The 14,729-nt window shown below is 37.7% G+C and overlaps 1 non-coding gene across 1 annotated transcript; it reads left to right on the plus strand.

Moving 5' to 3' along the window:
- The first annotated feature begins 11,929 nt into the window (after window positions 1-11,929).
- On the plus strand, window positions 11,930-12,037 carry LOC112725183 (small nucleolar RNA R71). Its single transcript, XR_003164307.1, has one exon. It is a non-coding gene; the product is annotated as a small nucleolar RNA R71 (small nucleolar RNA).
- Window positions 12,038-14,729: the final 2,692 nt, after the last annotated feature.

The raw sequence follows: 14,729 nt of genomic DNA on the forward strand, positions 1-14,729 counted from the left end.
GCTCAATTTTTGAGGTGGAAAAAACTTTGCCAAGAAGGCATTAACTAGCTTTTTCCAAGAGTTCAGGTTTTCTTTAGGTTGTGAATCCAACCATGTTCTAGCTCTGTCTCTTACAGAAAAGGGAAAAAGCATAAGCTTGTAGACCTCGGGATCAACCCCATTAGTCTTGACAGTGTCACAGATTTGCAAGAATTCAGCTAAGAATTGATGAGGATCTTCCAATGGAAGTCCATGAAACTTGCAATTCTGTTGCATTAGAGAAACTAATTGAGGCTTAAGCTCAAAATTATTTGGTCCAATGGCAGGGATAGAGATGCTTCTCCCATAGAAGTTAGGAGTAGGTGCAGTAAAGTCACTAAGCACCTTCCTTGTATTGTTGGTGTTTTCGGCTGCCATGGCTTCTTCTTGTTTGAAAAGCTCTGTTAGGTCCTCTACAGAGAGTTGTACTTTAGCTTCTCTCAGCTTTCTCTTCAAGTTCCTTTCGGGTTTAGGATCAGCCTCAACCAGAATGTCTTTGTCCTTACTCCTGCTCATATGAAAGAGAGAAGAAGAAAGTATGGAATCCTCTATGTCAAAGTATAGAGATTCCTTGAGGTGTCAGAGGAAAAGAAAAATAGAAGGAGGAGGTAGAAAGAGAATAATTTGAACTTATCAAGCGGGATAGAGTTCGAATTGTTGATAGTGGAGGAGTGTTAGTCCATAAATAGAAGGATGTGAGAAGAGGGGAAGAATTTTCGAAATTAAAGTAAAAGATTTTGAAATAATTAAAAGAAATTTTGAGAATTTGGTAAAGGTTTTTCGAAAATTAAGATTGGGAAAGAAATTAAGTGATTTTTGAAAAAGATTTTGAAATTATAAATAAAAAAGATATGATTGAAACTTAATTTTGAAAAAGATGTAATTGAAAAGATATGATTGAGAAGATATGATTGAAAATCAAATTAAAAAGAGAAAGTTTTAAAATTAAAGTTGATTACTTGACTAACAAGAAATTAGAAGATATGATTCTAGAATTAAAACTTTTGATCCTTTCTTAATAGGCAAGTAACAACTAGAAAATTTTGAATTAAATTATTAATTGTAGCAAGGATTTTCGAAAATAGTAATAAATAAAAGAAATTGAAAAGAAATTGATTTTGAAAAGATATGATTGAAAAGATATGATTTGAAAAAGATTTGATTTTGAAAAATTATGAAGATTTGAAAAAAAATTTGAATTAAAAACAAAATCTTCCCTCTAGTGTCCTCCTGGCGTTAAACGCCCAAAATGCTACCTTTTTGGGCGTTAAACGCCCAGCCAGGGCGTTTAAACGCCAGTTTTCCTTCTTCACTGGGTGTTTTGAACGCTCAGCTTTTTCTGTTTAATTCCTCTACTGAATGTTCTGAATCTTCAATTCTCTGTATTATTGACTTGAAAAGACACAATTTTGAAAATATTTTTGAATTTTTAATGATGAGAAACAATAAAAAATGCAACTAAGATCAAATAAACAATGCATGCAAGACACCAAACTTAGAAGTTTGTATACTAAGGACTATAACAATTTGAAAATGCATAGAAGAAACAACAAAAGACTCAAAGCAAGATAATTCAAAGATCAGAGCAAGGAAATCATCAAGAATAACTTGAAGATCAATGAAGAACATATATATTCAAAAAATGCAAGAAGAATAAAGACATGGAATTGACACCAAACTTAAAAATTGATATTAGACTTAAACAAGAAACATAAAATATTTTTATTTTTATGATTTTATAAAATTTTGTTGTGATTTTTCGAAAATTATATGGAAAAGAAAATAAAGGAATTCAAAACTCTTAATAAAAATTTCCAGGAATCATGCAATGTTAGTCTAAAGCTTCAGTCTAAAAAGATTAGACATGGCTATCCAAGCTTCAGCAGATATACAACAGCTAAATTGATAGGAATCAACTAGCTTTTGTGATGATAAAATTATCATCTGAAACTCTAGAATTCATTCTTAAAAGTCTTGAAGAATAAAATAAAATAAAATAACCTAATCTAAGCAATAAGATGAACCGTCAGTTGTCCAAACTCGAACAATCCCCGGCAACGGCGCCAAAAACTTGGTGCACGAAATTGTGATCATCAATAGCGCCAACAACTTGGTACGCACAATTGTAATCTCAACTCTTTATCACAACTCCGCACAACTAACCAGCAAGTGCACTGGGTCGTCCAAGTAATAAACCTTACGCGAGTAAGGGTCGATCCCACGGAGATTGTCGGCTTGAAGCAAGCTATGGTCATCTAGTAAATCTCAGTCAGGCAGATTCAAATGGTTATGGAGGATTGATAATTAAAAGATGAATAAAACATAAAATAAAGATAGAGATACTTATGTAATTCATTGGTGAGAATTTCAGATAAGCGTATGAAGATGCTTTGTTCCTCCTGAACCTCTGCTTTCCCATTGCCTTCTTCCAATCATTCATACTCCCTTCCATGGCAAGCTTTATGTTGGGTATCACCGTTGTCAATGGCTACTTCCCGTCCTCTCAGTGAAAATGTTCTACGCATACTGTCACCGCACGGCTAATCATCTGTCGGTTCTCGATCATGTTGGAATAGGATCCATTGATCCTTTTGCGTCTGTCACACGCCCAACACTCACCAGTTTGAAGCTCGTCACAGTCATCCCTTCACAGATCCTACTCAGAATACCACAGACAAGGTTTAGATGTTCCGGATCTCAGGAATGGCCGCCAATAATTCTAGCCTATACCACGAAGGTTCTAATCTTAGATTAGAAACCCAAGAGATACACATTCAAGCTTGTTTGCATGTAGAACGGAAGTGGTTGTCAGGCACGCGTTCATAGGTGAGAATGGTGATGAGTGTCACATAATCATCACATTCATCATGTTCTTGAGTGCGAATGAATATCTTAGAGAAGAAGTAGGCGTGAATTGAATAGAAAAACAGTAGTACTTTGCATTAATTCATGAAGAACGGCAGAGCTCCACACCTTAATCTATGGTGTGTAGAAACTCCACCGTTGAAAATACAAAAGTGATAATGGTGGTCATTGGCTTCGGCCCCAGAGAGGGAACCAGAAGAACCAAGATGAAAATACAATAGTAAAAGGTCCTATTTATAGAGAACTAGTAGCCTAGGGTTTACAGAAATAAGTAATTAATGTAGAAATCTTCTTCCGGGCCCACTTGGTGTGTTCTTGGACTGAGTATTGAAGCTTTCACATGTAGAGACTTTTCTTGGAGTTAAACGCCAGCTTTTGTGCCAGTTTGGGCGTTTAACTCCAGCTTTTGTGCCAGTTCTGGCGTTTTGACGCTAGAATTCTTAAGCTGACTTGGAACGCCGGTTTGGGCCATCAAATCTTGGGCAAAGTATGGACTATTATATATTGCTGGAAAGCCCAGGATGTCTAATTTCCAACGCAATTGAGAGCACGCCAATTGGACTTCTGTAGCTCCAGGAAATCCACTTCGAGTGCAGGGAGGTCAGAATCCAACAGCATCTGTAGTCCTTTTCAGCCTCTGAATCATATTTTTGCTCAGGTCCCTCAATTTCAGCCAGAAAATACTTGAAATCACAGAAAATACACAAACTCATAGTAAAGTCCAGAAAAGTGAATTTTAAATAAAAACTAATAAAAATATAATAAAAGCTAACTAAAATATACTAAAAACATACTAAAAACAGTGCCAAAAAGAGTATAAATTATCCGCTCATCAACTGATCTAAAGGAAACTATCTACCAGGGGATGGATGAGCTAGTTGAAAACTTGAAGGCATGGTTCCGAGTTGTAGCTCCTGGGGTGCACCTCTCCCTTATTAATCCCGACATGGTCATGATTGATGAGAAGATTATCCTTCCTCTTGAAGATGAGGAAGATACTCCTATACCTGAACCAAAGACTTCAGAGGTCTGAGTTGAGGGAGCTTCCCAGAGCTTTCCAACTCGGATGGAGGACGAGCCCCTCTTGAATTAACTTGACAAGACACGCTTGACTTCTTTAGCCCAACATGAAGAGACCTCTAACATGGCTTCTGGTGAGCAGGATTTTCCTCTATAATTTCATTTTCAGAATATTTGATGGTCCGACTTGTGGGTCTTTGTGAATAATTTACCTTGTAATAGCTGTAGTTTGAAAAATTTTTTCTTTTATGTTGCTATTTTAAAAATATTTTCTACTATTTTGATTTTTGGTTGTCTTTAAATGAATGAATGTCCTTTTAACATCCTTTCTTGGATTGCCTTAGTTGGCATAGCTGTTTTTGTAGTTCTGTAACTTAGTAAAAATTTTGATAAGTTACTTTGGTGATTCTCTTTCGAAACCGACTTGGACGAGTTTTTACGAGATCAAATATTTTATTTTTGGGGAGTCGGCCGATGTAGGTCGGACACTTGATTCGACCATCTTTTCAAGTTGAGACTATGTATTCCCCTTAGTCGGGAAATTTATTTAGTTAAGTACCGACTTTTAAGTAGTCGATTTCATTAAGTTACTTCTGCGAATTATTTTAGGCTTATCTCTTTCACTGACTTTTTAAAGTAGTTTTAATGAGGTCAGACCACGATCTGCTTATATAACTTCTTACACTAATTTGGACTTTGTCGCTTCATCTTGCCAATCAACTAGGTCGAGCAATGATTTTTGCACTTTTTTGAGCTTAAATTAGTGCATGTTAGTAGAACAAATAATTGAATAATTTGATTATCATTAGTGAAAAAATGATGTACATAAGCTATCCTGCTACTAAGAGTTTTTCGAATATTAACTCCTATCCCTTGATATGGTGCCTTGTTAAAACCCCCTTCAAAAAAACCCTTTTTCAAGAAAAAAACCCATTAAATCAGGAAAATGAGTACACCAGGGAGCAAGGTGCACTTTCTAGCTGTAGTATCTTTTTAAGTTACATGCGTGCCCTGACCATGGGAGCTCGTTTCCCTATAGGTCGGATACTTTAATCTTGTAAGGTCCTCTCCAGTTTGCAGCCAACATTCCTTCGCCCAACTTCTGTATTCATATGTCATTTTGGATTAGTATGAGGTCGTTTGTGGCGAAGATTCTTTTAATGACTTTCTTATTGTAACTTAAGGCCATTCTTTGCTTTAATGCTTCCTCCTTTGTCCGAGCTTATTCTCGGACTACTGGGAGGAGATCGAGTTCCTTCCTTTGAGCTCAGACATTTCCTGCGTCATCGTAGAATCTAACCCTTGGGAATTCTTCGTTGATCTCTATGGGAATCATGGCCTCTATGTCATAGGCAAGTCAGAAAGGAGATTCAGTTGTTGACTGGGGGGTTGTCTGGTATGCCCACGAGACTTGGGAGAGTGGTGCACGAAATTGTGATCTCAGGCAACGGCACCAGAAACTCTGTACGCACGTCTTAATAAATCATTTTTCATTCACAACTTCGATACAACTAACCAGCAAGTGCACTGGGTCGTCCAAGTAATAAACCTTACGTGAGTAAGGGTCGATCCCACGGAGATTGTTGGTATGAAGCAAGCTATAGTCACCTTGTAAATCTCAGTCAGGCGGATATAAAATAGTTATGGAGTTTTCAAAATTAAATAATAAAATAAGGATAGAAATATTTATGTAATTCATTGGTGAGAATTTCAGATAAGTGTATAGAGATGCTTTCGTTCCTCTGAACCTCTGCTTTCCTGCTGTCTTCATCCAATCAGTCTTACTCCTTTCCATGGCTGGCTTTATGTAAGGACATCACCGTTGTCAATGGCTACTTTTAATCCTCTCTGGAAAATGGTCCGATGCGCTGTCAGTGCATGGCTAATCGTCTGGAGGCATCACCCTTGCCAATGGCAGCATCCTATCCTCTTGTGAAAATGGTCCAAATGCTCTGTCACAGCATGGCTAATCATCTGAGGTTCTCGATCATACTGGAATAGGATTCACCCTCCTTTTGCGTCTGTCACTACGCCCAGCACTCGCGAGTTTGAAGTTCGTCACAGTCATTCAATCCCAGAATCCTACTCGGAATACCATAGACAAGGTTTAGACTTTCCGGATTCTCATGAATGCCGCCATCAATCTAGCTTATACCACGAGGATTCTGATTAAGAGATCCAAGAGATACTCATTCAATCCAAGGTAGAACGGAAGTGGTTGTCAGGCACGCGTTTATAGGGAATGATGATGATTGTCACGTTCATCACGTTCAGGTTGAAGTGCGAATGAATATCTTAGAAGCGGAATAAGTTGAATTGAATAGAAAAACAGTAGTACTTTGCATTAATCTTTGAGGAACAGCAGAGCTCCACACCTTAATCTATGGAGTGCAGAAACTCTACCGTTGAAAATACATAAGTGAAAGGTCCAGGCATGGCCGAATGGCCAGCCCCCAAAATGAGATCACAGGATCAAAAATACAATCCAGGATGTCTAATACAATAGTAAAAAGTCCTATTTATACTAAACTAGTTACTAGGGTTTACAGAAGTAAGTAATTGATGCATAAATCCACTTCCGGGGCCCACTTGGTGTGTGCTTGGGCTGAGCTTGAATGTTACACGTGCAGAGGCTCTTTCTGGAGTTGAACGCCAGGTTGTAACGTATTTCTGGCGTTCAACTCTGGTTTGTGACTTGTTTCTGGCGTTTAACTCCAGACAGCAGCGTAGAACTGGCGTTCAACGCCCTTTTACGTCGTCTAAAATCGGCCAAAGTATAAACTATTATACATTGATGGAAAGCCCTGGATGTCTAATTTCCAACGCAATTGGAAGCGCACCATTTTGAGTTCTGTAGCTCCAAAAAATTCACTTTGAGTGCAGGGAGGTCAGAATCCAACAACATCAGCAGTCCTTCTTCAACCTCTAAATCTGATTTTTGCTCAAGTCCCTCAATTTCAGCCAGAAAATACCTGAAATCACAGAAAAATACACAAACTCATAGTAAAGTCTAGAAATGTGAATTTAACATAAAACTAATGAAAACATCCCTAAAAGTAACTAGATCCTACTAAAAACATACTAAAAATAATGCCAAAAAGCGTATAAATTATCCGCTCATCACAACACCAAACTTAAATTGTTGCTTGTCCCCAAGCAACTGAAAATCAAATAGGATAAAAAGAAGAGAATATACTATAAATTCCAAACTATCAATGAAACATAGCTCCAATTAAATGAGCGGGACTTGTAGCTTTTTGCCTCTTGAATAGTTTTGGCATCTCACTTTATCCATTGAAGTTCAGAATGATTGGCATCTATAGGAACTCAGAGTTCAGATAGTGTTATTGATTCTCTTAGTTCAGTATGATGATTCTTGAACACAGCTATTTTATGAGTCTTGGCCGTGGCCCTAAGCACTTTGTTTTCCAGTATTACCACCGGATACATAAATGCCACAAACACATAATTGGGTGAACCTTTTCAGATTGTGACTCAGCTTTGCTAAAGTCCCCAATTAGAGGTGTCCAGGGTTCTTAAGCACACTCTTCTTTTGCTTTGGACCTTGACTTTAACCGCTTAGTCTCAAGTTTTCACTTGACACCTTCACGCCACAAGCACATGGTTAGGGACAGCTTGGTTTAGCCGCTTAGGCCAGTATTTTATTCCTTTAGGCCCTCCTATCCACTGATGCTCAAAGCCTTGGGATCCTTTTTATTTACCCTTGCCTTTTGGTTTTAAGGGTTATTGGCTTTTTGCTCTTGCCTCTTGGTTTTAAGAGCTTTTGGCTTTTTCTGCTTGCTTTTTCTTTTTCTATTTTTTTTGCTATTTTTTTTCTTTTTTTTTTTGCAAGCTTTGTTCTTTGCTGCTTTTTCTTGCTTCAAGAATCATTTTTATGATTTTTCAGATTATCAAATAACATGTCTCCTTGTCATCATTCTTTCAAGAGCCAACATATTTAACATTCTTAAACAACAACTTCAAAAGACATATGCATTGTTCAAGCATTCATTCAGAAAACAAGAAGCATTGTCACCACATCAATATAATTAAACTAAGTTCAAGGATAAATTCGAAACTCATGTACTTCTTGTTCTTTTGAATTAAAACAATTTTCATTTAAGAGAGGTGATGGATTCATAGGACATTCATAACCTTAAGATGAAGTTACTAAATACTAATGATCATGTAATGAAGACACAAACATGGATAAGCACTTAACATAGAAAACGAAAAACAGAGAAAGTAAGAACAAGGAGTGAGTCCAGCTTAGTGATGGTGGCGTTTCCTTCTTGAGGAACCAATGATGTCCTTGAGCTCTTCTATGTCTCTTCCTTGTCTTTGTTGCTCCTCCCTCATTACTTTTTGATCTTCTCTTATTTCATGAAGGATGATGGAGTGCTTTTGATGTTCCACCCTTAATTGTCCCATGTTGGAACTTAATTCTCCTAGGGAGGTGTTGATTTGCTCCCAATAGTTTTGTGGAGGAAAATGCATTTGAGGCATCTCCGGGATCTCATGGTGATGAGCTTCATGCGCCTCTTGAGATCCATGAATGGGCTCTCTTGCTTGCTCCATCCTTTTCTTAGTGATGGGCTTCTCTTCCTCAACGGGAATGTCTCCTTCTATGGAAGCTCCAGCTGAGTAACATAGATGGCAAATAAGATGAGGAAGAGCTAGCCTTGCCCCAGGAGAGAGCTTTTCGGCTATTTTGTAGAGTTCAAGGGAGATGACTTCATGAACTTCTACTTCCTCTCCAATCATGATGCTATGGATCATGATGGCCCGATCCACAGTAACTTCAGATCGGTTGCTAGTGGGGATGATGGAGCGTTGGATGAACTCTAACCATCCTCTAGCTACAGGCTTGAGGTCCAGCCTTCTTAGTTGAACCGGCTTGCCTTTGGAGTCAATCTTCCATTGAGCTCCTTCCACACATATGTCCATGAGGACTTGGTCCAACCTTTGATTAAAGTTGACCCTTCTAGTGTAGGGGCGTGCATCTCCTTGCATCATAGGCAAGTTAAACGCTAACCTTACATTTTCCGGACTAAAATCTAAGTATTTCCCCCGAACCATGGTGAGATAATTCTTTGGGTCCGGGTTCTTACTTTGATCATGGTTCCTAGTGATCCATGCGTTGGCATAGAACTCTTGAACCATTAGGATGCCGACTTGTTGGATGGGGTTTGTTAGAACTTCCCAACCTCTTCTATGGATCTCATGTTGGAACTCCGGATACTCATTTCTCTTGAGTTTGAAAGGGACCTCAGGGATCACCTTCTTCTTGGCCACAACATCATAGAAGTGGTCTTGATGAGCTTTGGAGATGAATCTTTCCATCTCCCATGACTCGGAGGTGGAAGCTTTTGTCTTCCCTTTCCCTTTTCTAGAGGATTCTCTGGTCTTGGGTGCCATCAATGGTAATGGAAAAACAAAAAGCTTATGCTTTTACCACACCAAACTTAAAATATTGCTCGCCCTCGAGCAAGAGAAGAAAGAATAGATGAAGAAGAAGAAGAAATGGAGAAGAGGGAGAGAGAGAGTTGTTTCGGCCAAGAAGGGGAAGAGAGGGTTGTGTTGTGTGAAAATGAGGAAGAATGGAGGGCTATATATAGGGAAGGGAGGGGGGTTAATTTTGGCCATATAGGGTGGGTTTGGGTGGGAAATTGATTTTGAATTTTGAAGGTAGGTGGAGTTTATGAGGTAGGTTTATGGGGAAGAGTGGATGGATGTGAGTGGTGAAGTGGTGATAGGGAAGAGAGATTGAGGTGATTGGTGAAGAGTTTTGGGGAAGAGTGTTTATGGAATTGTGTGAAAAAGGGGTGAGAAGAAGTGAGTGGAGGTAGGTGGTGATCCTGTGGGGTCCACAGATCCTGAGGTGTTCAAGGATTTACAACCTTGCACCAAATTAGGAATGCAAAATGCCCTTGCACACAACTCTGGGCGTTCAGCGCCAGATTGGTGCTTGTTCTGGGCGTTGAACGCCCATTTGTTGCCCATTTCTGGCGTTGAACGCCAGAACCATGCTTGTTTTGGGCGTTCAGCGCTAGCTCTTCTCCAGGGTGCAATTCTGGCATTCAAACGCCCAGATGCTGCCCATTTTGGGTGTTCAGCGCCAGAACCATGCTCTGTTCTGGCGTTGAACGCCAGCCAGGTGCTTCTTACTGGCGTTTAAATGCCAGTAAGGTCTTCCTCCAGGGTGTGATTTTTTTCTGCTATTTTTGATTCTGTTTTCAATTTTTATAATTATTTTGTGACTCCACATGATCATGAACCTATAAAGACATATAACCAATAAAAATATAATTAGATAAAAATTGGGTTGCCTCCCAACAAGTACTTCTTTAATGTCAATAGCTTGACAGTGGGCTCTTATGGAGCCTCACAGATGTTCAGAGCATTGTTGAGACTCCCCAACACCAAACTTAGAGTTTGGATATGGGAGTTCAACACCAAACTTAGAGTTTGATTGTGGCCTCCCAACACCAAACTTAGAGTTTGACTGTGGGGGCTCTGGTTGACTCTGTTTTGAGAGAAGCTTTTTATGCTTCCTCTCCATGGGTACAGAGAGAGATCCTTGAGTTTTAAACACAAGGTTGTCCTCATTTAATTGAAGGATCAATTCTCCTCTGTCCACATCAATCACAGCTCTTGCTGTGGCTAGGAAGGGTCTTCCAAGGATGATGAATTCATCCTCATCCTTCCCAGTATCTAGGACTATGAAATTAGCAGGGATGTAAAGGCCTTCAACCTTTACTAACACGTCCTCTACTTGTCCATAGGCCTGTTTTCTTGAATTGTCTTCCATCTCTAATGAGATTTTAGCAGCTTGCACCCCATAGATTCCCAGTTTCTCTATTACAGAGAGGGGCATGAGGTTTATCCCTGAACCAAGGTCACACAGAGCCTTTTCAAAGATCATGGTGCCTATGGTATAAGGTATTATGAACTTTCCACGATCCTGTTTCTTCTGAGGCAATGTCAGTTGATCCAGATCACTTAGTTCATTGGTGAACAAGGGAGGTTCATCTTCCCAAGTCTCAATACCAAATAACTTGGCATTCAGCTTCATGATTGCACCAAGAAACTTGGCAGCTTGCTCTTCAGTAACATCCTCATTCTCTTCAGAAGAGGAATACTCATCAGAGCTCATGAATGGCATGAGGAGGTTTAATGGAATCTCTATAGTCTCTAGATGAGTCTCAGATTCCTTTGGTTCCTCAGAGGGAAGCTCCTTATTGATCACTGGACGTCCCAGGAGGTCTTCCTCACTGGGATTCACGTCCTCTCCTCCCCTTACAGGTTCGGCCATGGTGATCAATTCAATGGCCTTGCACTCTCCTTTTGGGTTTTCTTCTGTATTGATTGGGAGAGTACTAGGAGGGATTTCAGTGATCCTTTTACTCAGTTAGCCCACTTGTGCTTCCAAATTTCTAATGGAGGACCTTGTTTCATTCATGAAACTCACAGTGGCCTTAGATAGATCAGAGACTAAGTTTGCTAAATTAGAGATATTTTGTTCAGAGTTCTCTGTCTGTTGCTGAGTGGATGATGGAAAAGGTTTACTATTGTTAAACCTATTTCTTCCACCATTATTAAAACCTTGTTGAGGCTTTTGATCCTTCCATGAGAAATTTGGATGATTTCTCCATGATGGATTATAGGTGTTTCCATAAGGTTCACTCATATAATTCACCTCTACTATTGCAGGGTTCTCAGGATCATAAGCTTCTTCTTCAAAAGATGCCTCTTGAATACTGTTGGATGCAGCTTGCATTCCATTCAGACTCTGAGAAATCATATTGACTTGCTGAGTCAATATTTTATTCTGAGGCGTCCCATTACTCACAGGATTCCTCTCAGAAGTGTACATGAACTGGTTATTAGCAACCATGTCAATGAGTTCTTGAGCTTCTGCAGGCGTTTTCTTTAGGTGAATGGATCCACCTGCAGAAGTATCTAATGACATTTTAGCTAATTCAGACAGACCATCATAGAATATATCCAGGATGGTCCATTCTGAAAGCATGTCAGAAGGACACTTTTTGGTCAATTCTTTGTATCTCTCCCAAGCTTCATAGAGGGATTCACCTTCTTTCTGTCTGAAGGTTTGAACATCCACTCTAAGTTTACTCAGCTTTTGAGGAGGAAAGAACTTGGCTAAGAAAGCCTTGACCAGCTTATCCCAAGAGTTCAGGCTATCCTTAGGTTGAAAGTCCAACCATATTCTAGCTCTGTCTCTTACAGCAAAAGGGAAAAGCATGAGCCTGTAGATTTCAGGATCTACTCCATTAGTCTTAACAGTATCATATATCTGCAAGAATTCAGTTAAGAACTGAAAAGGATCTTCAGATGGAAGTCCATGAAACTTGCAGTTCTGCTGTATCAGAGAAACTAATTGAGGTTTCAGCTCAAAGTTGTTTGCTCCAATGGCAGAAATGGAGATGCTTCTTCCATGTAAATTGGAATTTGGTGCAGTAAAGTCACCAAGTATTCTCCTTGCATTGTTGTTGTTGGGTTCGGCTGCCATCTCCTTTACTTGTTCGAAATTTTCAATAAGGTTGTCTCTGGATTGTTGTAATTTAGCTTCTCTTAGTTTCCTCTTCAGAGTCCTTTTAGGTTCTGGATCAGCTTCAACAAGAATGCCTTTTTCCTTGTTCCTGCTCATAAGAAAGAGAAGAGAACAAAACAAAGAAGAGGAATCCTCTATGTCACAGTAAAGAGGTTCCTTATTGTTAGTAGAAGAAGAAAATGAATAGGGGTGAAGAAGAATGAAGAATCCAAACACAAGGGTAAGGATAGGAGCAGTGATGTGAGATGAAGAGAAGTGTTAGTAGATGAATAAATAATTAGAAGGAGATGAGGGAGAAGGATTTTCGAAAATTATTTTTGAAAAAGGGTTAGTGATTTTCGAAAATAGTTTTGAGGTTAGTAATTTTCGAAAATTAAAATAAAAAATTAAAATAATTAGTTAATTAAAAAGAAATTTTGAAAAAGAGGGAAGATATTTTCGAAAATTAGAGAGAGAGAGTTAGTTAGGTAGTTTTGAAAAAGATAAGAAACAAACAAAAAGTTAGTTAGTTAGTTGAAACAAATTTGAAAATCAATTTTGAAAAGATAAGAAGATAAGAAGTTAGAAAGGATATTTTAAAATCAAATTTTTTTTTGAAAAAGATAAGATAAGAAGATATTTTTGAAAAGATATGATTGAAATTAGTTTTGAAAAAGATTTGATTTTTAAAATCACAATTAATGACTTGATTCACAAGAAATCACAAGATATGATTCTAGAACTTAAAGTTTGAATCTTTCTTAACAAGTAAGTAACAAACTTGAAATTTTTGAATCAAAACATTAATTGATGATGTTATTTTCGAAAATTATGAGGTAAAGATAAGAAAAAGATTTTTGAAAAATATTTTTAAAATTTTCGAAAATAGCTAAGAAAATTGAAAAAGATTTTATTTTTGAAAAAGATTTTGAAAAAGATAAGATTTTCAAATTGAAAATTTGATTTGACTCATGAAAACAACTAGATTTTTAAAATTTTTGAAGAAGTCAAATCTAATTTTCAAAATTTTAAGAGAAGAAAAAGGAGAAGATTTTTTTTTATTTTTGAATTTTATGATGAGAGAGAAAAACATGAAAAATGATGCAATGCATGAAAGTTATGGATCAAAGTATGTGATGAATGCAAGAACACTATGAATGTCAAGATGAACACCAAGAACACTTTGAATGTCATGATGAATATCAAGACTTATTTTTGAAAATTTTTATATGCAAAGAAAACATGCAAGACACCAAACTTAGAAATCTTTCATGTTTAGACACTATGAATGCAAAAATGCACATGAAAAACAAGAAAAGATGCATAACAAGAAAACATCAAGATCAAACAAGAAGACTTACCAAGAACAACTTGAAGATCATGAAGAACACCATGAATGCATGAATTTTTCAAAAAATGCAAGATGAACATACAATTGACACCAAACTTTAAATCTGACTCAAGACTCAAACAAGAAATACAAAATATTTTTTTGATTTTTATGATTTTATGATTTTTTTTGTATTTTCTTTTAATTTTTTCGAAAATCATTTTGAAAAAGAAAAATAAGGATTCCAAAATTTTTAATATGAATTCCAGGAATCTTATGCTCTTTAGTCTAAAGCTCCAATCAAAGGGTCAGGCATGGCTTAATAGCCAGCCAAGCTTTAGTATGTAACTCAGACATGACACGCTTGACATTCCCTATCCAGAAGAATTAGACATGGCTTTACAGCCAGCCAGGCTTCAACATGCTTCATGAAACACTAGAATTCATTCTTAAAAATTCTGAAGAAAAATATATTTTTGAAAATATTTTTATTTTAAAAAATTTTTTTGAAAACAAAGGAGAAATTTTTGAAAGAATTTTTTGAAGAATTTTTGAAGATAAAATAAAAAGAAAATTACCTAATCTGAGCAACAAGATGAACCGTCAGTTGTCCAAACTCGAACAATCCCCGGCAACGGCGCCAAAAACTTGGTGCACGAAATTGTGGTCTCAGGCAACGGCGCCAGAAACTCTGTACGCACGTCTTAATAAATCGTTTTTCATTCACAACTTCGATACAACTAACCAGCAAGTGCACTGGGTCATCCAAGTAATAAACCTTACGTGAGTAAGGGTCGATCCCACGGAGATTGTTGGTATGAAGCAAGCTATAGTCACCTTGTAAATCTCAGTCAGGCGGATATAAAATAGTTATGGAGTTTTCAAAATTAAATAATAAAATAAGGATAGAAATACTTATGTAATTCATTGGTGAGAATTTCA

Source organism: Arachis hypogaea, chromosome 11 (assembly GCF_003086295.3).
Source record: "Arachis hypogaea cultivar Tifrunner chromosome 11, arahy.Tifrunner.gnm2.J5K5, whole genome shotgun sequence".
Lineage (NCBI taxonomy): Eukaryota > Viridiplantae > Streptophyta > Magnoliopsida > Fabales > Fabaceae > Arachis > Arachis hypogaea.